The sequence below is a fragment of the Asterias amurensis genome, chromosome 4, assembly GCF_032118995.1.
Source record: "Asterias amurensis chromosome 4, ASM3211899v1".
NCBI classification, from domain to species: Eukaryota; Metazoa; Echinodermata; class Asteroidea; order Forcipulatida; family Asteriidae; genus Asterias; species Asterias amurensis.
The window spans coordinates 10163150-10186817 of NC_092651.1; the positions used below are offsets into that span (position 1 = coordinate 10163150).

The 23668-nt window shown below is 36.7% G+C and overlaps 1 protein-coding gene across 2 annotated transcripts in view; it reads left to right on the top strand.

Annotated features, from left to right (window-relative positions):
• The first annotated feature begins 121 nt into the window (after nt 1–121).
• Nucleotides 122–23668, top strand: part of LOC139936711 (rho GTPase-activating protein 7-like) — a 169288-nt gene continuing 145741 nt past the window's right edge. The window contains exon 1 of one of the 2 annotated variants that reach the window (XM_071931589.1): nt 122–262. The gene's annotated coding sequence lies outside the window, so the exon portion shown is untranslated. Of the gene's footprint in view, nt 263–17082; nt 17268–23668 lie in introns of those variants that run through there. The other variant, XM_071931590.1, reaches the window with a different exon arrangement.

Sequence of the window (23668 nt, forward strand, 5' to 3'; positions counted from 1 at the left end):
AAAGAGAAGAGCGAGAGTTTCGTGGAACCTATCGCAGGAGCCGAGGAGGAGAAAAAAAGACCTGATTCCCAAAGCACCTCATCTAAGCAAGTCTTGGGCTTTGTTGACACTAAGAGGACGTCTCATACCTTCTTCAGTAAGCTGCCTTCAAGACAGGGTTAACGTTCTCCTCCTGACTGCTCATCAACCACCGCCGGAGAGGAAAGCGACACTATCTCCAACAGCGCCGGATAGACAAGATAATCGGATTCAACTTCATTTGGTAAGTTGAGCAAATCCTTTGCTATTATTATGACGATTTGATGTGTTGTTGTTTTATGAAATTCTATGTGATAATTGGAAAGGAATTGTGTAAGTTCGGACATGTTTCTTTAAAAGCACTGGTCACCTTTGATTAATGTCAAAGACCAGTATTCTCACATGGTGTATCCCAAAATATGCATGAAATAACAAACCGGTGACAATTTGGACTCAATTGGTCAGTGAAATTGCTAGAGACTGTGTTTCACAAAATTTGTGTGCTTTAAGATGCAAAGTATAATGCTTCAAGCCTGAAGTCTTTTTAACATTTGAATGAGAAATGACCTCTATCTGTTAAAATTTATTTTACTTCAGAGGGAGCTGGGTATCACAATGGTTTACAATTTGAGTATTTACCAGTAGTGTCTTGTGCCGTTCAGTCTAGTGGGCATGGCTTTTGGGACAGCATTTTTACAAAGACATTTTATTTTTTTAGTGATCCTGATTTTATCACTTCAATTAAATCCGTATGATTAAAATTGATTTTAGGAACTGTTTGATAGAGGAAGTAAACAATAAAACTAACCTGAGAAAATCTTGCCACGTTTTTGAGATATTGCTGACATAACGCCTCTCAGATTCAAATTTATGGGCATAAAAACTGATAAAAGTGAAATATTTCTCAAAATGCTTGGTACTATTAAAAGCTGCTGTATGCTTCTTACCTAAAGTTTGACTGCCGTTATTTTAAAGGACGTAACAGAACTGGTATGAAACAAAAATCGTGAAGATCACAGATTTACATATAACTTACAAGGTCTAATGAAGATGATAGTAGAAAACATCCCTTGAAATATATTTGTCTAAAATGTCATATTTGATGAGAAATAAATAATCCAACTTCACATTTGGAGTTTATGGCTCAGGGAGCGTTTTATTCAGTTTTGTTTTGGCATCGATGCAATGCAAATTTGTAATCGGTTTGTTACTGTTCTCTCGTGACTCAGATGGCCGATCGATCTCAAACTTCTACAGGTTTGTCAGTTCATGCATATATGGTGGATTACATAAAGTGTGTACACTGCCAGCAACTGTTTTGTTAGCAAAAACCAATTCTGTAATGTTCCTTTAAGAGTGAATAATCAAACATATCCTTCTCCCACAGGTACAATTATCTAAATTATATGTTTGTGCTGTTGTATAGAAGTTGATGATTGATTTGCACTCTGCTTTGAACTATTACAAGGACACTTCAAACTTTGAATCATGCATAACTACAGAATTCTCAAGGTTTCCTCTAGTAGTAATACAAATAATAATAATAATAATAATAGAGGCTTCTTATATAGTGCTCATACCCCTTGACCCAGTGGACTTGACTCAGTCACCTGCGTCAAGTCCTAGTCCGAGTCACTTAGTTTGAGTCCAAGTCAAAAGTTTGCTTACCAGAATAAGGTTACCAACCAAACTACCATTTCTTTGTACAATTTGTGACTGGTGTCCTCATTTCTGCTTAGCGGAAAGTTGTAAGGCCAAGTTTTCTGCTTAAGCAGCTCTATGAAATTTGGCCCTGTAGATGACTGGATCACTATTGATTGCAAACCAAATGTCTCAAAATAAGAATTTGTAATAAGAATTGGAAATAGACGGAAATATAGTTTTTTCATGAACTCATACTTAAATGAATCAACTGATCAAAACAAACTATTATAAGTTACACAGAAGCGCTGGTGGAATACAGGAAAAAATATAGCGCTTCTGCGATGCATATCCAATAGGCGCGCGTGTTATAACGTATTTATCTTCCAGTCTCACGTGCAACGCGCAAAGTCTAAAAATTTCAGAATGTTATTTCGCGACGAACAGCATGCGCGCGAGAAGTTTAGAATGTAATTTTTGTGCTGTCCGTATGCAGAGCGTGACGCATTGACACTCACAAACTGTCGCAAACTGGAAGATAATGTTTCATAATGAACCAAAACAAGTTTGAATATTGTCAATTGTCAGAAATCTTCTTTCAAACAAATTTAATTAAATTCAGTTCAGTTCAACATACACTTCAATACTTCCATGATTCTTTTTGTTTGTTGACAATTACAGGTACTACGAAAAGCAAAACACAAGTCAAAACATTGCCTTCCTGGTAAAGCATTATACATCTCATCACCAATAAATTGTATTAGTGTTTTCATATTTCCGCTGGGTGTAAATATCTCTTTCTGCGACGTCAATTTAAATCTAAGGGTATTTCTCAGATAAGAAATCAATGTATAATTCAAGATGGCATGACTTGAAGCAAAAGCTCATCCCACAGTGTCGCTTTACACCTTGCAAAGCCACCCGTCTTATTCATAACACTCTTTGTTTGAAGTCTTTTAATGATTCCAAAGCCCACTCTCATGACACCAGATATTTTTCCCCCTCGCCAATCCTTCGGGGAAAACTTGCCGTATTTTTTTACATCTTTATTTTCAGGGTTCACTATGCATGCCTGTCATCGAACCACAAAATGTGAATTTTGGACTGGGTTTGATATAAAACTTCTGCAATAGTCATTATTCCTTAAAAATAGTCTATTTGTAGTTTCCCTAGCAGGGGGGCCGTACAGGTGGTTTTCAACACCCAGTGGAAACCTGCCCTACCTTTACTGACCCATGTCTCCTACTCACTTACCCAACTCCACAAAGATCCATTTGTTACTTCTGCTAGAGAAATTAGGACAAATCTACATCAGTTTTTCTGGCCGAGTGGTAAATGGCAGACATTTGGTAGACTAGTTGGTGAGACCATGCACGCCCCCCATAGACATTTTGAAAGCTGCATCACCTTGAAGCGAGGGACTCTTGAAATTAAAGAAATTAAAAAATGAGAGTTGCCAAGAGTTGATTCTCAAAGCAGATGTTACTTTTGATATTTTTAGCCAAATAAAAAAACAGGATATTGTTGTGAGTTTAGATAGTTTCTATGCGGTGAAACTCACAATAAAGGGTATTGTGTGAGTTACTGGTCCAATGTTATCAACCACACTATTCGATCCATGTTTCTCTCTATAGTCAAACCTGACTTCATGTCGAGATAGATGTTTTCTTTTCTTCTTAACACACCGAGTCGGGTTTCTAGACTGATTTTGAGCCAGCCTATTTGCTAAACCCACTATGTCAACTTTCCTGGCAATGAGGTGCCGTTTATTTTGATAGACGAGAGGATTCTTCCGTACGAGTATTGATTCTGAACACAATGCTTTTTTTTTTTTTCGGCGTAGACACAAATATGGTTAGTCGCCATGGAAATCATTGATTGTCACATCGGGTTTCCATTTTCCAATCAAAACGCTTCGAGCAACCGTATAAAGTTTTATGTTTTCCTTTTTCGTCGAAGAAAAATATCATAGCAGGGAATTGATTACATATCTCACAACAGAGTTTTTACATCACAGAAATTTGTATTATACCGTTGAAGTTTTGTTAACCTCAGACTACTTTAATGAAAACGCCAAAACTTTATTTATATTATCATTAAAAAAAAATGCTATAAAAAACCTCCACAACAAAGGTCTGTTAGCTTATTCTCTGAAAACAACACCTTACTGCAATGATAATGTTGACGCGTAAAGATACCTGTCTTTGGAACTGAGAAGTCTTTTGGAACTGAAAAAATACCTCCGTGGTAAAAGAATATAAAGCAAGACAAGTTTTCAAAAGAACACAATCTACCTGGCAAGTAGATACACACAGTGTTATCGCAAACCGCATTATGCAATGCCTGGAGTCCCATGTACATTTCTTAGTTGGGCAGCTGCTCATTTTTTTTCCTCGAGAATTGAGCTTGTTGCCAACGAATTACCATGCATAAAAAAAAAAAACTACCCGCCACTTCAGCCAATCTCATTTTTTCTTCTTCAAATTTCCCCGAAGTGCTTCAGGTTTTATTCATTGAGTGAAACTTGTCACATCCAGTTTTCTTGTATTGTTGCGTGCATCATTCATTTGATGTGGCAGTCGCAACAATCTTTTCATGGTGCAATAGATTTTTACACACCAGGGAGAAAACGTTCCATAGAAGAGCCTGGTCTTGTTCAAGCATTCTTTTTTTATTATTATTGATGGTTTATTAAAATTGAACTTGTAGCCAATGGCTAAATTGCGTCAATATATACATTAATACAGTAAAATATTTTAAAAATAAACATTAGGGAATGCACAAAAGACAAATTGCAACATGCGTCATTGGTCGCCATCCTTGATGAATGTGTACGCATGAGGAGCCATCACTGGCTGAGAGTCGTGCGTAGCACGTACACACTTTGAAATCCATTGTTACATCAAAGATGGCGGCCAGCGACGTGCATCGCAATCCGTCTATATATTAAAAAGGAAATGTTTAACTGACCGCAACAACACACAAGAACAACAAAAAAAAACATTAAAATACCGGAGAACTCTACTTACAGGCAAGAAATTTAAATAACATTTGAAAATCAAAACATATTAAAAAATTAAGGACTACACAAACTATACCCAAACCCTTTAAAGCAATGAACAAAAAAAGGATGAACAATTTAAAAAATTAGACAAACTATACAGACAACAGGCGAAAAACAATTTTCAATACAGGTGGAAAACCATTCTTTATTGGTTTTGTGTATCAACATTTTCTTTGACTTTCTTGAAAATTAAGTCCTGCATACATAATGTCTCCAGGCAATGACTAGTCAAAACGTTGAGACTAATTACAACTCACTCCACGATAGAGAATCTAATAACAAGAAGTCCCCTCGATCCACTAAGCAAAAAAGAGTAGTCCCGGTCGATTTCCTACCTGTCGCCCAGTTAGTAGTTTAAAAGCAGGCAACTGACGGTTCTTTTCAGAACTGAGAAGTTTCCTGAATTCCGAAAAAGTTACTCCGCGGTACTATGATATAAAGTGAGACAGTTCTCTAAAGAACATATTCTACCTAGCCAGTAGATACACCGCAATCCACACATGTATTGATACCTCACCATGCAATGCCTCAAATCCTATATGCATAATCAACTTTATTTTCACAGTGATTGTTGTTAGATTTCTAAAAAAGCTTAAGTGATTCTGCTCGGTCCACTGTTTTTTACAATTCAAATATCGGGGGGCTGTTCAAACCGAAAAGCGCAGAATCGCAAATGCCAGTTTGTTAGCCTGCCACTGCGCGATGCGTAAAAGTATTGGACGTTTGTTTTATTACGAACTGGTTAAAAAGTATTTAACAGAAATCAACTTGGAATATGATCTTACAAGTTAAAACTAGGGCTAACACAGGTTTGGTTAATAAAGCCCTTGATGCAAACAGATTGTGGTTGGGGCAATTAAAAAGAAAAAAGATTACAATTTCTTAATTTGTGCATCGCCTGTCAGCCCAGCTTTTTAGCTTTAGATCTTGAGATATTGTGAGATTTGAATACTGAGATTTTGAGATTTTTTTTCAAATCCTAAGGGCTTTCACTGACCTTTCTGAAAGCTTACCTTTGTAACAGTGATATGGATTTTTATTGAATATTATAATAAGTAGGGAAGCATTGAGTTTCAGATTGGGAAAAACAGGATTATGCTCAGTATTTTGAACGGAAGTAAACGACTCCCCCTCAAAAGGACAGAAACGAAAGGTGACTAGCCTCAACGTCAGCTCATTTTAAATACACTCATAAAAAACAACAGCTAAAAAATAAAGCCACATACTGATCTGGTGAAGAAACTCACTATTAGTATTAATAATAACAATAATAATATATTAATAATAATAGTAATAATTAAGACATTTGTAAAGCGCCTAAAGCGCCTAATGCTTAATTATGTTTATGGAGTACTGTTTGGTGGAGCACACAAAACTCTTTTAATATTGTTAACAAAATTACTGTAAACATTAGATTTCCTCTTCTTTGAAGTGAACCAATGCTTGACACATCTGCGTAATTCTTTATTCATCAAGCCAGAATGTGGCACTACCAAAAATTATGAAAAGAATCTCTGTAATCCTTTTTACAGTTTCTGGTATACCCAGCAGAATAAATCGCACAATTGTCGAGCCATATATATATTTTTCAGGAAGCGCAAACAGCTGCGCTTTAATTACAAACTCTAATTGTAAGAGCTGTTTCCATAGGGTCTCATGGGAAATCTAGTTTCCTGTCTTCACACTGTTGGTTATGTAAGGAACTTCCTCTCTTCCTTTGAGACTGGTCAACTTGGAAGGTTTTTTGCTCGTTTCTGTCAAAGGAAATTTGCCTTAGTACAATTAACTGATGATGCATAATATTGTTAGTAAAAATGTAATAGTTGGAGCCTGTACATTCTGTTCTTGGAGTGTGTCTTAGTGTCAAAATTGCTCCTATCAATTGTTAAGTCGAGTTGTGATCACCGTTTTTCAACTACTCGGTTAATCATGCAGCCATGACTGCTAGAAAAATAGTCGCGACTACCTGTGCGATGAACCAACTGTGAAACACAATCAGACATCAGTGACACAATCCCTAAATCTTTTTAGCGTGAATTTTACTTTATTGCGCACCTGCAGCAAACAATATACTTCAACGGTGCAGCAAACAATATACTTCAACGGTGCAGCAAACAATATACTTCAACGGTGCAGCTTTGGAACTTACCAAAATTAGTTGGGACAAGTGTTAGAGTTGCAGTCACGACGATTTGAAGCGCGACTAGTCGAGGAGTAAATTTCACTAGTCGCACAGGCTTTAATGCATGTCAACCACGTCAATAGACCTCTTGCATAATGCAAAACGCAACACTGACTCACACTTTTTTACGCACAAAGAACAGCTATCGTCCAATCATGCACCTCCTTTGGCCTAGGTGAGGGCGCTTTTTGACCCCAGTGAGGGTGTTTTTTGAGCGTGTGACTCCAGGCAAGGAGTCTACAGTCAACCATCTCTTCATAAGAGGAGGAGGCAAGGGAACGGACTCCATCCTCCCCAACGATATATGCCCATGCATCCCGGGTAGTACCAAACCCTATTCTGCAAATATTTATACAAATGTCTCTCTGCACTTGTTTCCTGTCTCTGTTTATTTTCTTTAAGGATGCGAGAGTACTTGGCTGAGTTTTGTTTGTTGAAGAACAAGTGAGTTTACTTTGTCACTGTAAATCGCTCTTGTTTTGTTTTTGCTGGGTATTTAAAAATCTTCTCTCCTTTTTTCAGGCGGGGGGGGGGGGGGGGGGGGGGGGGATGATGCAATTAGGGTGGCGTAGTGGTATCTTTCCTTACCTTCCACCTCTAGGTAAAATGGAGGGGTGGGGGCACGGACTTGGGTTTTCAGTCCCTACCTGATTGCGTGGGTTTTTCCTGGAATCATTCTCTGGGGTTTTCCTCCCCTATCTTAAACTGACAACTTCCCTTCTTGTCTTCACTCAAATCTCAAGTGGGTTCTTGGCTAGTGTCGTAGGGTGATACAGTTGGCTTTTCTGAGAGTCCTTGGCTTCTCAACCAAATACTCAGAAATGAAAATGAAACAACTTTATAACACACAAATTGAATAAGAATGATTTACCTCTGACTGTGGGTTCATTAGGACTGCATAGGAGAACATGCTCCTTTGCTGCGCTCATACGCATGAGAAACAGTTTCAATTTATTGTAGGACACACAATAAATCACACTTGGGAAAACATTTTTTGGGTTTCAGAATTTATTGAATCATGGGAGTGGGATGTTGTTAGGACTGCATAGGAGAACATGCTCCTCAGTTGCCCAGGGGTAGATTTCACAAAGACTTAAGACTTAGTCTTATCTCGAGTTAGGACAAGTCTAACTTAGGACTTAAGCCTTGAGTTTTTAATATCTCCTTAACAGTTGGGACTATCTTTGTGAAATCGACCACAGATTCCATTTTTGTTGTTGCTGGTTTTTCCCCTCTCTTGTTTAAAAAAGTGTTGTTTTGGGGGGTATGTGTTGAGGTTTTGGGGGTTCTTGCTCATTCAGTCAATTTTTAATTCACTCTTTTTTGTTTATCCAATTTTGAAGGTGTTCGTGCAACATGTGCACCAACACCTCTCGCTTGTATGTCATGTCCCCATCTTGTATCAGGCTGTTTAAAGTTTTTTTCCCCTTCAGTTTTTAAATTTTAAGTGTTTGTTGTTATTCTGTGTATAATATTTTCCGCATTTTTAGCAGTTTTTGTTTGTTGTGTAATTAATCTATTACCAATCCCAATAAAATAGATGGGGAAATTTTTTTTTTATAGAAGTTTTAATGGACTTTCCTAATGAATATATTCAAGAACTTGATCATAGCTGTTTTTACTGTGAATCGTGTGCAATTCATCCGCGATGCACAATCATAGTGAATGGATGAATGACAATGCTTTTAAATCAATAATGACAAATTCCAATTCTTTCCTGTGACAACTCCTCATTGATAGCTATTTGTCAGAATGCTTCATAAATTGTTTACAAATGAAGTTATCCTACCTAATTTATGCTAATTTTTCAATTGAATTATGTGCAGTTCATTACACAAGCAATACCTTCCCTTTAAAGGCAAAGTATACATTTGGTTTTTAGAATCGTAGGATTGTTTTAATCCTGTGAAGGTGTATACAGTGAAAGTAAAAATTGAAAGTTTACAAGTGTAAGTAGAAATTCACAATTTCTTCATAGGGTTCCCTTGACCGATTAGAAAATGCCTTGGTGCCCTTGAAATGTTCAAGTTGAAATTTACATTTTCCTCATAACCCTTTACCGAGGAGAAAATGCCTTGGTGTCCTTGAAATGCTCAAGTAGAAATTTACAATTTCCTTATAACCCTTTACCAATGAGAAAATGCCTTGGTGTCCTTGAAACGCTCAGTTTACAATTTCCTTAATAATAATAATAATAACAGGTATTTAGAAACGCTCCCCATAGAAAACTGAAAATGCACAATAAACAACAAAATCTTATCGGAAAAGCTACAAACACAATGTTTGAAAAGCATGAGAAAAACAGAAAAGCTAAACAGGGAAGAGATATGTTTTCAGAAGTTGTTTAAATTGGTCTGTGGATTTTGCGGGTTTAATGAAAGAAAGGGATATTGTTCCATTCTGTGGATGCAGTTACAGTGAATGTGCGATCATAAAGTTGTATTCCTAATAACCCTTTACCAAGGAGAAAATGCCTTGGTTCCTTTGCCCTTTCAAAAACAAGCAGGTCTGCCTTCCCTTTAAGTGCTATAATGAAATTGACCCAGTCAGTTGTCATTTATCATTCTTCATTCTCCTTATAAGAAATACAGCGAGGCCAGGCTCTTCGGGATCACAATGAGGCCGGCCTCATAGACAAAATCAAATCAAATGCAAATCCTTTTTAAAAAGAAATTCGGTTAAACTTCTAACGTTGTTTCCCTCCCCCCCCCATGCATTCATCAGTGGCTCTAAGCAAAAAAAAAGAGAAAAGAAAGAAGAAAAAAAAAACAGATTAATATTATTTATATTTATATTATTCATGATGTTAGACATGTGTAGGCCTATATGTAATCTTTTGAAAGAAAACAAATTCTGTCAATTTCCAACCATTGTTGTTTTTCTTGAATAGTTGTCTGGGTTCAAGCATAAAACTAAAATGCCAAGAAAAAAAATCTGAACTTGTGAGAGGAAAAAAAAAGCAACAAAAACCGTTTGATGTTTTTTATATTATTGATAATAAACATGTAAGGTTGGTGGAGTCGTCCATGTAGCAATAATTTCTTGTTACAGGATTTTCAGAGGGAGTTTGGTGCGCCGGTGTATGATTTTTCCTGTCTGTTTTGTATTTGTTTTTAAGAAGTTTTTTTAAACGATGTTTCTTTTAAAAAAATGTACGTTTTTTTTTCTTCTTCAATATTATTATGTCGGCATACAAGCCGCCCGGCGAATAAACCGCAAAATCAATATATAAAACCACATATAAACGGCGGTTTATAATCCGAAAATTACGGTATAGCTGTAATCTTTAGAAAAAAAAGAAACTCTGTTAATTTTTTTAAATCGCTTTTCTTGAAAACAAGTCCGGGTTCGTCCATTCATCTAGTAGGTCTGAGCATAACATTAAAATTCCAAGAAAAAAAGTAAAAAGAGGAAAACATCAAATGTGATGTTTTTTACGTCATTCATAATAAACATGTACAGCTGTAATCTTTTGAAAATGAGATTCTGTTAATTTCTAAATATCACTTTACTTAAAAACAAGTCTGGGTTCATGCATTCATAAAATAAAATTAAAATGGCAATACAAAAAGTCCCAAATAAGGAAGAAATAAAAACATTTGATGTTTTTTATTATTCATGATAAACGTTGTATCTGTAATCTTCCATTGGACACTTTCGGAACAGAACAAAAAATTGAAAGTTTGCAGATTTACAAATAACTTACAGGGTTTACAGAAGGTAATGGTGAAAGACTTCTCTTGAAATATTATTCCATGAAATGCTTAAGTTTTTGAGAAAACATTAAAACATTATCCATTCTTGATATCGAGATTTACGGATTTATTTTAAACACATGTCATGACACGGCGAAACGTGCAGAAACAAGGGTGGGTTTTCCCGTTATTTTCTCCCGACTCCGATGACTGATTGAGCCTAAATTTTCACAGGTTTGTTATTTTATGTATAAGTTGTGATACACGAAGTGTGGGCCTTTGGACAAAACTGTTAACCGAAAGTGTCAAATGGCTAAAAAAGAATAAAAAAGGATTAGTGGTTTTTATATTGTTCATGATAAACATAAAGAAATTCTGTTATTTTCAAAAGGTATTTTTTTTTTTTTTAAAGACAAGTCCAGGTTCATGTATTCACATCTGTGTCTGTCTAAGCATAAAAAATTAAAAAGCAAGAAAAAAAAGTCCCAATCAAAAAAAAATATGTAAAAAAACGTTTGATGGTTTTTATATTCATGATAAACATGTATCTGTAATCTTAGCTCAAGCAGACTGCTGTCAGACCCTGGGAATTCCAGCCTGTCCAACGAACGCCCATGTAATGAGAAATCTCTACATGGCATTCTCACAACATGTCATTCTCCCTTGTTATATGTTGTACCCTGGTAAAGAAGTATTCGGTGTGATACTTCGGTTGGGGAGCCACGAAGCAGACAGGCTTCTGTTTTGTTTAAAGGGTTTGGGTACTTTTTGTACGACACGAAACACAAACCTCCACAGATTTACATTTAACTTACACAATTTAAAGATATGATGGTAGAAAGCTTCCCTTAAAATATTACATGATGAGGTGCTGTAGTTTTTGAGGAGTGAGTAAAACAATTTTGAGAAAATAATTTTCGCTCAACAGACAAATATTATTTTGGCATGTACAACGGATTTAGGCGGCTCTCATGCAAACGTTGATCTGCGATTTTCATTTTCTCTCTCAATAATTTGACAACTTCCATACCCAGTGAGTAGGGACTCATGTCATAGCCAAAAACACAAAGGGTACTAAAACTTAAAATTAGTGCCAAGTTAATTAAAGAGAAAACATTAATTATGCATTAAACATATGAATTTTCAAAACAACCCCACACTAATAATCATCTGAGAAGTTGCGCAGCTGATATATTTTGTTTGAAAGGCCTTACCGTTATATCTACATGGCTTTTGCAGTCTGCTTCGTACCCGAGTGATTTTGTTATTAATGAATGCACCGTGACTTTGATTATGACCTACATCCGTGCGTTTTTAACCCACCTTTAATTATAGAATTTCTGGTAATACACCCCCACTTTCTTCTATAATACTGTCTTACGCCGAGCAAAGGGGGGTTATGTGTACTAAACGAAGCTGTATTCCACAATGTAGGTTGACTTAGGATCAATTATTGTGTTCACTGCATTTAATATTCAGGCGTTAAGTGCGTCTGGGACGGGGGATAAAATGGTTTACTTCCGACATGGCCCAAAGATTGGTGCTTGATTTGCTTTTACCACGGCCATTTCTTTTTTCCCCACTGATGTCCTTTCTTCCTTGTCAAATTATGACAGATAATCTACAATGATTGGGGGCTGGTTTAATGCTCACAGCATGTTCTTAATGGATCGGACAACAATAACATTGTAATCAAAATATTGATAAGCGCTAAGTGCAATTTGCCGTGGATGACTGACACAATAACAGGACATAATTCAAAACAAAGTGAGGTGTTTTTTTAAAACGTTTTTTCTTTCGTGAAAAACTTCTAACATTTATATTCTCTGATGGGTCGAATATGAAGATTGCAAGGGTTGTCTCAAATAAAAATAGACTTGTTTTGGACAAGTCTGTGTTAGTTATGTGGGAGTTTTCTTAGAATTTTTTTTCTTCCCAATATGAAAATGTTGTAATCTATATTTAGCTGAAGCATTTGAAAAGTTGTCATAAATAAATATTGTTGTTTTACTCTAAGGCACTGACCTGTACTAAAAATAAACACTCTAAATAAGATTATTATTTACAAATATATAAAGCAAAATACATAAATAAATTTGTTTCATTCATTTGGTTTTGCTTGAAGGCACTAACTTGTGCTAAAAGTACACACTCAAAATTGTATGTAGATTAATATTGACAAATATAACGATTAACAGGTATCAAGTCTGACCTTATATATACATGGAGATAGATTCTGACTATATTTTTTGAACTCTAGTTATCCGAATCTAAAATGGAATTTTGTTTTTAAACTCACCATAAACAAATTAAATATTGTAATGATTTTTACCCCACAATTTCACCCTAGATACTTAGAACAATTTACACAGCGTGGGAGAAAGCTATGGGCAGTCGTTATTATTTGCATGAAGAATGAACTGATATTGGAATGGCTCAATTATCATGAGACAGAAATCAATGTGGCCTGTGCCCCCCCCCCCCCATTTCCCTTGAAATCATTGATTTAGAGACTGGTTGGAAGCAATTCACACTAGTCATACATTTTGTGAGATATTATTGTGTAAAGGTATACATAATATGACTGTGTTTTTATTATTATTGAACCATAGTGTTTGCCAGGGGGGTGTCTGGGTTTCTTTGTGATAATTGTGTCTACAATGCCCGAAAGTAAAAAACAAAATTGTGGAAGACCCTACTATGACAGGAGAATGATTGTAAAATACTTAATTTGAAAAGCGTGTTAGCCCTAGGAGTATATATGTCTGGTTAAGATATTATTTTGTAAAGATATACCTACTCTGTTTTTTTATATTACTAAACCAAATAGTGTATGCCAGAGTGGTGTCTGGGTGTCTTTTAAACAGTCGGGTCCAGTATGCCCATAGAGATATATATATGAACCAGAGGGCGCACTGTTCTATATACGCGACCTGGCATGCGCAGGTCGCCATTTTCTAAGTTGACAAAACAGGCATCGCACGGCGTGTGTTTGTGCTGCCATTTTGTAAGTTGACAAAAACAGCATCACAAATTCCGACGTGTACTTCATATTCAATGCGCGTGCAGAATGGCGCGCGTGTCTCCTTGCGGTCCCATCGTGTTTGTGCAAGCAGCATCACCAGTGGGCCATCTAGTTCTTATAACTCTATGAGTATGCCCCACAGTTTATAAAAAAGTCCTGGAGAGAGCCCGATAGACCTTTATCACGCTGTCACCATCTTGGTCATGTTCCCTGTTTCCATAACAATAATGAATGCTAACATTCATTGCGCAAACATGGCACCAGACTAGTATTTCGTCCAGCCTCAGTTTGGTTACAATGAGTTGTAATGGAGTAAAATCAAGATGGCCACACCATGATAAAGGTTGTTTTAACAATCATTCCCTCAAAAGCGCTGTTGGAAGCGTGTTAGCCATAGGGGTACCTGAACACAAGTTTTTTTGGACACAAGTTTTTAAGTTTCCAGGAATTTTCGAGAAGCCCCTTTACCAATTCCTGGCTAAAACCTTGTATTTAACCAATGTTATACATGTACATCCTTAAAGCCATTGGACACTTTCGGTAAACAGTATTGTCCAAGGCCCACACTTCGTGTATCACAACTTATATATAAAATAACAAACCTGGGAAAATTTAGGCTCAATCGGTCATCGGAGTCGAGAGAAAATAACGGAAAAACCCACCCTTGTTTCCGCACGTTTCGCCATGTCATGACATGTGTTTAAAATAAATCCGTAATTCTCGATATCGAGAATTGATATTGTTTTACCGTTTTCTCAAAAAGTAAAGCATTTCATGGAATAATATTTTAAGAGAAGTCTTTCACCATTACCTTCTGTAAACCCTGTAAGTTATTTGTGAACTTTTAATTTTTGTTCTGTTCCGAAAGTGTCAAATGGCTTTGAAGACACTGGACACTATTGGTAATTGTTAAAGACTAGCCTTCACAGTTGGTGTATCTCAATACATATGATGCATAAAATAACAAACCTGTGAAAATGTGAGCTCAATCGGTTGTCAAAGTTGCGAGATACTAATGAAAGAAAAAAACACAAAAAAAAACACGAAGTTGTGTGCTTTCAGATGCTTGATTTCGAGACCTCTAATTCTAAATCTGAGGTCTCAAAATCAAACTCGTGGAAAAAACCCTCTTTCTCAAAAACTAGGTAACTATAGGGGGAGCCATTTCTCACAATGTTTTATGCTATCAACAACTCTCCATTACTCGTTACCAAGTAAGGTTTCATGCTAATAATTATTTTGAGTAATTACCATACTGTCCACTGCCTTTAACAAGCATGATCCTTAAATTGATTTGGTTTTTTCCCCTTTTACTCTTTTAGAATTTGAAATGTATTTTCTAGAAAAAAATCTTAAAGGGAAGGTACATGTTTGGTAATGGTCAAAGACCAGTCTCCTCACTTGGTGTTTCCCAACATAAGCATAAAATAACAAGCCTGTCAAAATTTTGGCTCAATTGGTCATCAAAGTTGCGAGAAAATGATGAGAGAAACAACACCCTTGTTGGGCGAATTTGTGTGCTTTCAGATAGGAATAAAAGACTTCTAGCTAGAAGTCCTTTATTATTTTAGTGAGAAGTTACCTCTTTCTCAAGAACTACGTTACTTCAGAGGGAATATTTTATACTATCAGCAGCTCTCCAATAGTCGATACCAAGTCAGTTTTTAAGTTAATATTTGTTTTGAGTAGTTACCAAGCCTGTACCTTCCCTTTAAACAAAATTGATGTACACTATCCGGCCTGATACTTCACGGAGGCAACAAACACGACTGCCTCCTTGCCCCCTGATCATCGCCTGTGCCCTTAAAATGCTCCAGTAGAAAATTACAGTTTCCTGTGCCTTTTACCAAAGAGAAAATGCCTTGGTGTCCTTTCAAAAACAAAGATTACAGGCCTGCATGATTATCCCATATTGACCATACAAAAAAACACCTTTCGTTCATGTACAAATTTGACTGTAATTGAAAAACAGAATCACCTGTCAAAAAACATTGTGCAGATGTGTAACACTTAACCTTGGAAAATCTTTCAGTCGTTCAATACTTTGATTGCAAAGTCCGCAGCTTCATCTTTTTTCCTTCTCTTCATACTTTTTGGTCAAAGATAAGCTATCGTTTCCTTTGCTTCCCTGTTGCCATGGGAACCAAAGAGTACAGGTTGGTGTGTTGATTCAGAATCCGCATCATTACCCCCCGTGTTAAAAGTGGACTCTGCCACTGATCTCCCTTTATTTGCAGTGATGATGCTCGATGAATTGTTGTGCTTGATTTTCAGCATTCTAAAATCTCTGAAACTGTTTTGGTTATTTTCTGAAAACCAAACAAAAAACCCAGAACCAATGTTGAGCTGTTTCACGGGCTGTATTAATTAATTAATTATAATGTTATATTAGAAAAGAGTTTACTCGTTCGTAGCGCCTGAGTTAATTGTTGTATACTCCCGTGGTTTATGGCACACTTAAATGCACCATTATATAATTGTATTTGCACGTAGCCATAAAATGAGTTTTTGGCATATTCCATAAACATCAAAGATGGTTATGCAATGGGGGGGGGGGGGGGGTGGGGGTAAATCCCTCTTGTTTATGACCCCAATATGATGAGGCAATACAACAAGACTAGTGACTGTAAGATAATACTGGAGTATACATGCTGGTTGGTGATGTGTAATGTGTAACTGAATCCTGAAACATTATTGCTTGAGCTGGCTAATGTGCATATAGCCCCCGAGGGTATCCAGTTTGAATCAATTCTCCTTCTGACCTGAAGTGTTCGCTGTTTTCCTTCTGCATATATAAAAAAAAAACCACAACAACAAAAAGATTGGAATCTGTCCACAGGAGGTCAGTGTCTCTTTAAAGGCCTCATAGATGGAGGGGATAAATCCTAACCAAGGCTTTGTTGCAGAGGATGGTTATTCTAGAGAGGTTGTAAAATCTTGTTAGTGTCTGGCCATCTTGATTGAGCAGTCAAGTTGTCTCAGTGCCGCACACGCAGAGAGCTAAATACTAAAGATGATGCCAGTACCCAATGCAGCTGTATAGTAGTAGCACCGCCGCCGTCTTTTATTTCTTCATTCTAGCCTCCAACGTGATTCAGGGTTGATGACCTATCTCCATACAGCAAACCCTACATGCTATGACGATGTGGACAAGCATTACCTATGATAGAGACAGATAATACAGTGTGACTACTAGAGATCATCAACATTGAAGCTTGCGGATAGAGAGCATTTGATGCCATCCTATTACAGACACATCTGCTAATTCATTGGGACTTGTATGGCGATGTGTTTTCACTGTTAACGGAGGAGCTATACATCATTAGTTGGCTCACAGACGAGGGTCGCCATGGGTTACATCACAGCTCCTCTCCACGGTGTTAAAGAGAATTCAAGTTTAACATCTGCCAACTTCTCTCTCTCTCTCTAAGCCATGGCTGTAGAGTTGTTTTTAAAAACGCTTCATTGCTGACAGTAGATTGCACTTCAAGTTGCTCTTTAAAAAGAAGAGATGTTTTTGAATCGAAACTGGTCGATATGGCAGATGCTCTCACAACAGTAAACTGACATTTTAACAACGGCGTAAATTTTCTGTAGGCTCAGCGCAACTTCTCTGTTGATTTGCTGCATAGTACAAAGACGGTAAGTTCAATGTTATATAATACTTCCATCGAGGTAAATTTGTAATTTGAGTTTGTATAAAGCAATGGATTTGTAACTGGAGTTGGTTTGATGAAGTCAAGGAAAAACAGTTTATCAATGGAAAAAGGTTTTGAAAGTTTTTGTCAGTGACATGAATCCCTACTCACTGTGAATGAAGATGTTTATAATTTACTTTGGCTAAGTTTCAGCTCCATTAGTTGACAAGTTTTTTTGTTTTGTTTTAAGTGAAAATCACATAAAAGGGCAATGTTTTCCGGAGAGCTGCGTACAGATGTATGCGTAAATATCTTGCTAAATTTATTAAAACTATTTTGGTGACATTGTTTTACTCGTTTATCAAAAACCACAGCAGCTCAGGAAGTAATATTTTAGGGGAAGCTTTCTACCATCATTATCTTTTAACCATGTAAGTTTAATGTAATTCTGTGGACATTGTGTTATGTGTCGTGAATACAAAAAGTACCCAAACCCTTCAATACAGGAAGGGTCACAGAACTCACAAGGTCGAGGGTTTACAAGGAATACTTGTACAAGCAAATCATGAAGCGCCATTTGATGTCCTGATATTGATCGACAATGTGGGTTCATGATCCTTCCACTCATCGAACTGTCTTCCCTTCCCCCTTCTCCAAAATGTAAATGTGTTTTGCCCTTAAAAAAACACCATTTGCAAGAATGATTGTCATTGTTGTGAAACACTTAGCCACATAGTGTATGCTAGCTCCATCCAATAAAAACAAAATTGGTCATTTTGCTTTCTCCAGAAGATTGAAACGTCTTGTTGAAACCAATGGTTCTTTTCAGAACCATCCCCAACTCATTAGATAGTCATTACATGGTTTTACCGCAAACCTTTCTATATCGTATATTTTCCACCATGCACAGTTTCAAATCCTACTTAAAATAGTCATTTGTTTACTGAATGTTTTAAAATGTCAATTTGCATAGACGGCGAGTAATATTTTTAACGACTGAGTTATGCCACAATTCAGCAGTATGCTGCGATGACATTTTCAAACTAGAATGCCTAAACAATAAACGTTTTGAATTTAAATGTGAAAGAGATACTTCTAAAAGTGCGTTATAAAGACAAACATGTTTTTATTTCATATACGTTGCTAAAAAAATTGCCAAAAATAGCCAATGGCCTGACGTTTCGATTCTGTTTTTATTGATGCTCAGTTGTTTATCACACCATAGCATTATACAGTGAGCAACTCTCCAAGGCATAGACAGTACTGTAGGCATGTAGCAGTTAAATATTGTAATGCACTAGTTAATACAAATGGGTGAAGAAAATGCCACAAGCATATAAATAGAGCGGCCAGTATTTGTAGTTATCAGAGCATGGGTAAATTTCAAACACTTTGTTTTGCACAGGGCATCTGGTCACCGTCTCAGTACCCTGTACCTGTATCGAATGAGCATTTATTCTAAAGTCTTATGTATAAATTTAGGAATTCCAGAAGTGGACTTGAGTTACAGTTGCAATTGATGGTGTTCTTTTACTTGTTTATGCCATTATAGCTGCATTCCTAATACAAGAGTCGAGTTCCAATAGTTAACTTTTTTTGTATTGTTTGAGAATGTAAGCAGTACTGCTATCAATTTGATAGAAATATTCCGTAACTTATTCAGTGTTGGGTTCACTTGTTAACAATTGAACTCCCCTCCACCCATATATTGATTTACAAAAGTAACCATCGGTCGTTGACAGTATAAATTTGTGTCCCTATTCGATGCATTTTCAAACATCATTCTCTTAAGTTCCGCAGCGGGCCAATGGTAAGACTGCAGGACTTGCAACTATAACGTTGTGGGTTTGCAGGACTTGCAACTATAAGGTTGTGGGTTTGAACCCTACCAAGCTAACCACTAACTTCACAATGACAAGAATAAGTATTGTCCCCTTGTGGGAGTTTGCTTAGTTCCTTTGACGGGAAGATCATCTAAACAAGAAAACAAACACTTAAACAAACAAACAAACAAGCAAACAAACAAACAAACAAACAAACGAGTTTGTCATCTAGTTACTGAATCACAATCTCTTGACTTGTGCGATTCATAAACATCGTTAAACCAATGTTTGTATGAGATAGATTGGCTGTTGCCAGCTTAGAGTTTATATCCCTTGTGGAAGTTTGCTGAATTCCTTTGACGGGAAGATCATCTAAACATGGAGTTCCTCCATGATCTAAACAAACAAACAAGCAAACAAACAAAAGAGTTTTGTCATCTAGTTACTGAATCACCATTTCTTGATTTTTTCAATTCGTAATCATTGACGTTGAACCAATGTATGTATGAGAGAGATTGGCTGTTGCCAGCTTTGCATTTATATCACTTGTGTGAGTTTGCCGAGTTCCCTTGATGGGAAGATCATCTATACAAGCAAACAAGCTAACAAACAAATAAATGAGTGTTGTTGTTGTTGTTGTTGTCTATAGTTACTGAATCACGTTTCTTGAATTGTGCAATTGCAATTCATAATCATAGACGTTAAACCAATGTTTGTGAGAGAGATTGGCTGTTGCTAAAGCTTCCCGTTTATTACTCCTTGTGGGAGTTTGTTGAGTTCCCTTGGCAAAAAAATCATTTAAAAAAAAATAAAGAAAACAAAAACCAAACAAACAAACAAACAAACAAACAAACAAACAAACAAACAAACAAACAAACAAACAAACAAACAAACACTCCAACAAACAAACAAACAAACAAACCAAAAAACAAGCAAACAAACAATCAGAAGAAATATTCTCTTTGCAAAAAGCAATCAATTCAAAAAGAGAGAAAGCTTCAGATGACTATCTCTGAAATCCTATTACAGGTACGACAACATGGCGTTTATTTTTTTTAGTGTATATGTTGCCGGCAGCACTTTGGCAGATGAACTGGTGAAATGTTGCCTGCGGACATATCTATCAAGGCATGGGAGGTTTAATTCCATCGCTAGGCACCACACCACCTTTGCATAAACTATTTGATTCTTCATACTGTATACTCCATGTGCCCAATCATGACAAACAAGATCTTGAAACGCTTTCTATACTACATTATCAACATTTTGAGAGGAAATGTATCCTTTGTGGATCAAGTTTTTGGCCATGACATGAATCTTTACTCACTGTGAATGAAGAGTACATTAGTATACGGTGTATGTCATATTTACAATTTACCTGTAGAAGTTTCAGCTTTAATAGTCGTCAAGTTTTTAGGGGGAAAAAAAAATGACAATCACAGAGCAATGTTTTCAGGAGAGTCGCACGAATCCGTTGTACATACTTAAATAATTTTTGTAATTTTGTTTCATTTCTCAGTAAGTACATGTAGTATTTGAAGGGAAGCTTTCTACAACAATTATCTTATATTGATAAGTGTCATTGTAAATCTGTGGAAGTGTTTTGAGTGTTTTGAGTCGTACAGAAATTAACCAAACCCTTTGTGTAACACGTAAACGTTTGGGTGTTACTAGGGTTCGATGATAAATGAAGATGCAGAAAACGATAATATAGATGAGACCCCATTTTGTTATTTTATGCATATGTTGAGATACACCAAGTGAGAAGGCTAGTCTTTGACAATCACCAATAGTGCCTAGTGTCTTTAAACACTCCAGACTATCACACAGAAAAAACCTCAAGATTTGTGTAATTTGAAGTGTGTGAATGATACAAACCCCCCAAAACAGGGCCCAATTTCATAAAGCCTGTAAGCACAAAAATTTGCTTAGCATGAAATATCTTCTTTAAAAAGAAACAGGGTTACCAACCAAATTGCCAAGTGATTTTCAGGATAAGCAAACAACTTTCTATGCTGGTACACGTCACAACCTTCCAGCAACTAAACGCTGTGGCAATCGAAAGTTTGAATGAATGAATGAATGACAGGAAATATTTATTGGCGTTTCCACACGATATACTCTTGACTATTGACTCCTTGCACGCATGTCACACGCGGCGACTGATGCCACGCTCACCATGTTGGTGGGCAGTTAGGTTTACGTGTATTAACGCCGCGTCGCCTAAAACGCGCACTTCACTGCATAACGCACTGCATACTCAATGCATGGAGTTATATGAAAACGCACAGTGAAATTGTCCACCAGTATGGCGCATTCAAGATTTTTCTGATGATCACGTCAGGTGAAATGGGTCAATAGACAGTATTTAAGTTCGAAACAGTTCTCAGGAGGCTTGATCCTGGTTAGGGCTTTCAAATTATAACATCTTTAGCAAATTCTCGGAGAACAATCTACCATATATTTTGTCTTCAAGTTTTAAGACGGGAAAACATATTCAATGTCTGACTTGGTGTATCCCAATATAAACATAAAATAACAAATCTGCAAAGTTTTTTGACTCAATGACCATGCAAGTGATTAATGAAAGAAAAAAACAGCCTTGCTGCATAAAATCCGGTTCATACTTCCTGCGAATGCGAATGCAAAGCGAATTTGACGTGAATTTGACGTCACACCCTCCTTTCGCAGCGATTATCGCAAGGGAGTAGAGCAGAGTTCAACTGCTGCGATTTGTGACGTCAAGATTCGCTTCGCATTCGCATTCGCAGGAAGTATGAGCCGGGCTTAATGCTTTCAGATGCAGAACAAAAAAGGCTTCAGGCTTGAAGTCTTTTGTTATTTGCGCAACAAATTACCTCCTTTTCAAAAACTACGTTACTTCAGAGGGAGCCGTTCCTCAGTGTCTTATACCATCAACAGCTCCGTAGCTCATCACCCAAGTAAGTTTTATTCTCATAATAGTTTTGAGTAATTACCAATAGTGTCCGGTGCCTTTACGGTTGGAAGGGCAAACCTTATGCAATTTAATCAGAGGAATTGCAGATGAAAGCCTTCATAATTTGCAACTAATCTAATATTTTATTGACAGTGTCCATGAGAGAGGGAAAAAAAAAATTCAGAAAATTTCAAAACAAGGTACCATATTTGTCCATCAAGGAGAGTATCTCAACGCCTGATTAGTCCACAGTCTGTTCACGCCACCTTTTTATCTTGTGTGTTTATTGTCACAATTGTAAGAGACTGCTCATCTAGCCCAGGAAATTAAAAATTGATAACAGCACTGTTAATGTTAATTCAGGTAGACGAATTAGGCCTACGTGCAGTACGCGCATTGCATTGCATTGCACCTTGGAATCATACAACACTCAGGGCCCAACTTCATAGAGCTACTATAGCAGAAAATATTGCTTTACAATTGTCTGCTTAGCAGAAATGAGCGGGATACCAGTCACAAATTTTACATGGGACATATTGCTTAACAATGTTAGCAGAAATGAGCAGGAGGCAAATTGTATATGTGGCATGCTAGTTTGCTGGTAACCATATTCTGGTAAGCAATATGTCATTGTGCTTAGCTAATTTTTGTGCAAGTTTATAAAATTGGCCCCAGGACTTGGAGGCAAAGTATACCTATGGTTTTTTGAACTGTTGGATTGTTTTAGTACCATGTAAATGTCGATGGATACAATCAAACTAACATCTGAAAATTTCATTATAAAAGTTCACGTTTTGGAGATATGGCCGTTAATACAGAGCAAAATATGTCCATGCAGGAAGATTAATTTCTAGTAAGAATACACAATCTGTGAAGCAATACTGCAGTAACACTTCCTCTGATTAATATTTAGGGCATACAAACTAATGAATCTGTACTTAAAGACAGTGGACACTATTGGTAATTGTCAAAGACTAGCCTCCACAGTTGGTGTATCTCAGCATATGAATAAAATAACAAACCTGTGAAAATTTGAGCTCAATCGGTCATCGAACTTGCAAGAAAATAATGAAAGAAAAAACACCCTTGCCACACAAAGTTGTGTGGGTTGAGATGGTTTATTTTGAGACCTCAAGTTCTAAATCTGAGGTCTCAAAATCAAATTCGTAGAAAATTACTTCTTTCTCAAAAACTATGACACTTCAGAGGGAGCTGTTTCTCACAACGTTTTATACCATCAACCTTCACCCATTACTTGTCACCAAGAAAGGTTTTATGCTAATAGTTATTTTGAGTAATTACCAATAATGTACACTGCCTTTAAAGACACTGGACACTATTGGTAATTGTCAAGGCCAGTCTTCTCACTTGGTGTATCTCAATAACTACGTTACCTCAGAGGGAGCCGTTTCTCACAATGTTTTATACTATCGACCTCTCCCCATTACTCGTTACCAAGAAACGTTTTATGCTAATAAATATTTTGAATAATTACCAATAGTGTCCACTGCCTTTAATATAAAAAACCCATTCTCAGATGAACACAAGTCTCTTCAAAATACACCTCAAATCCCACCTGTTTACTCAATCTTTTTTGTAATCTTTTATTTTTAAGTTAGTTTGTAGGTTAATCTTATATTTTGT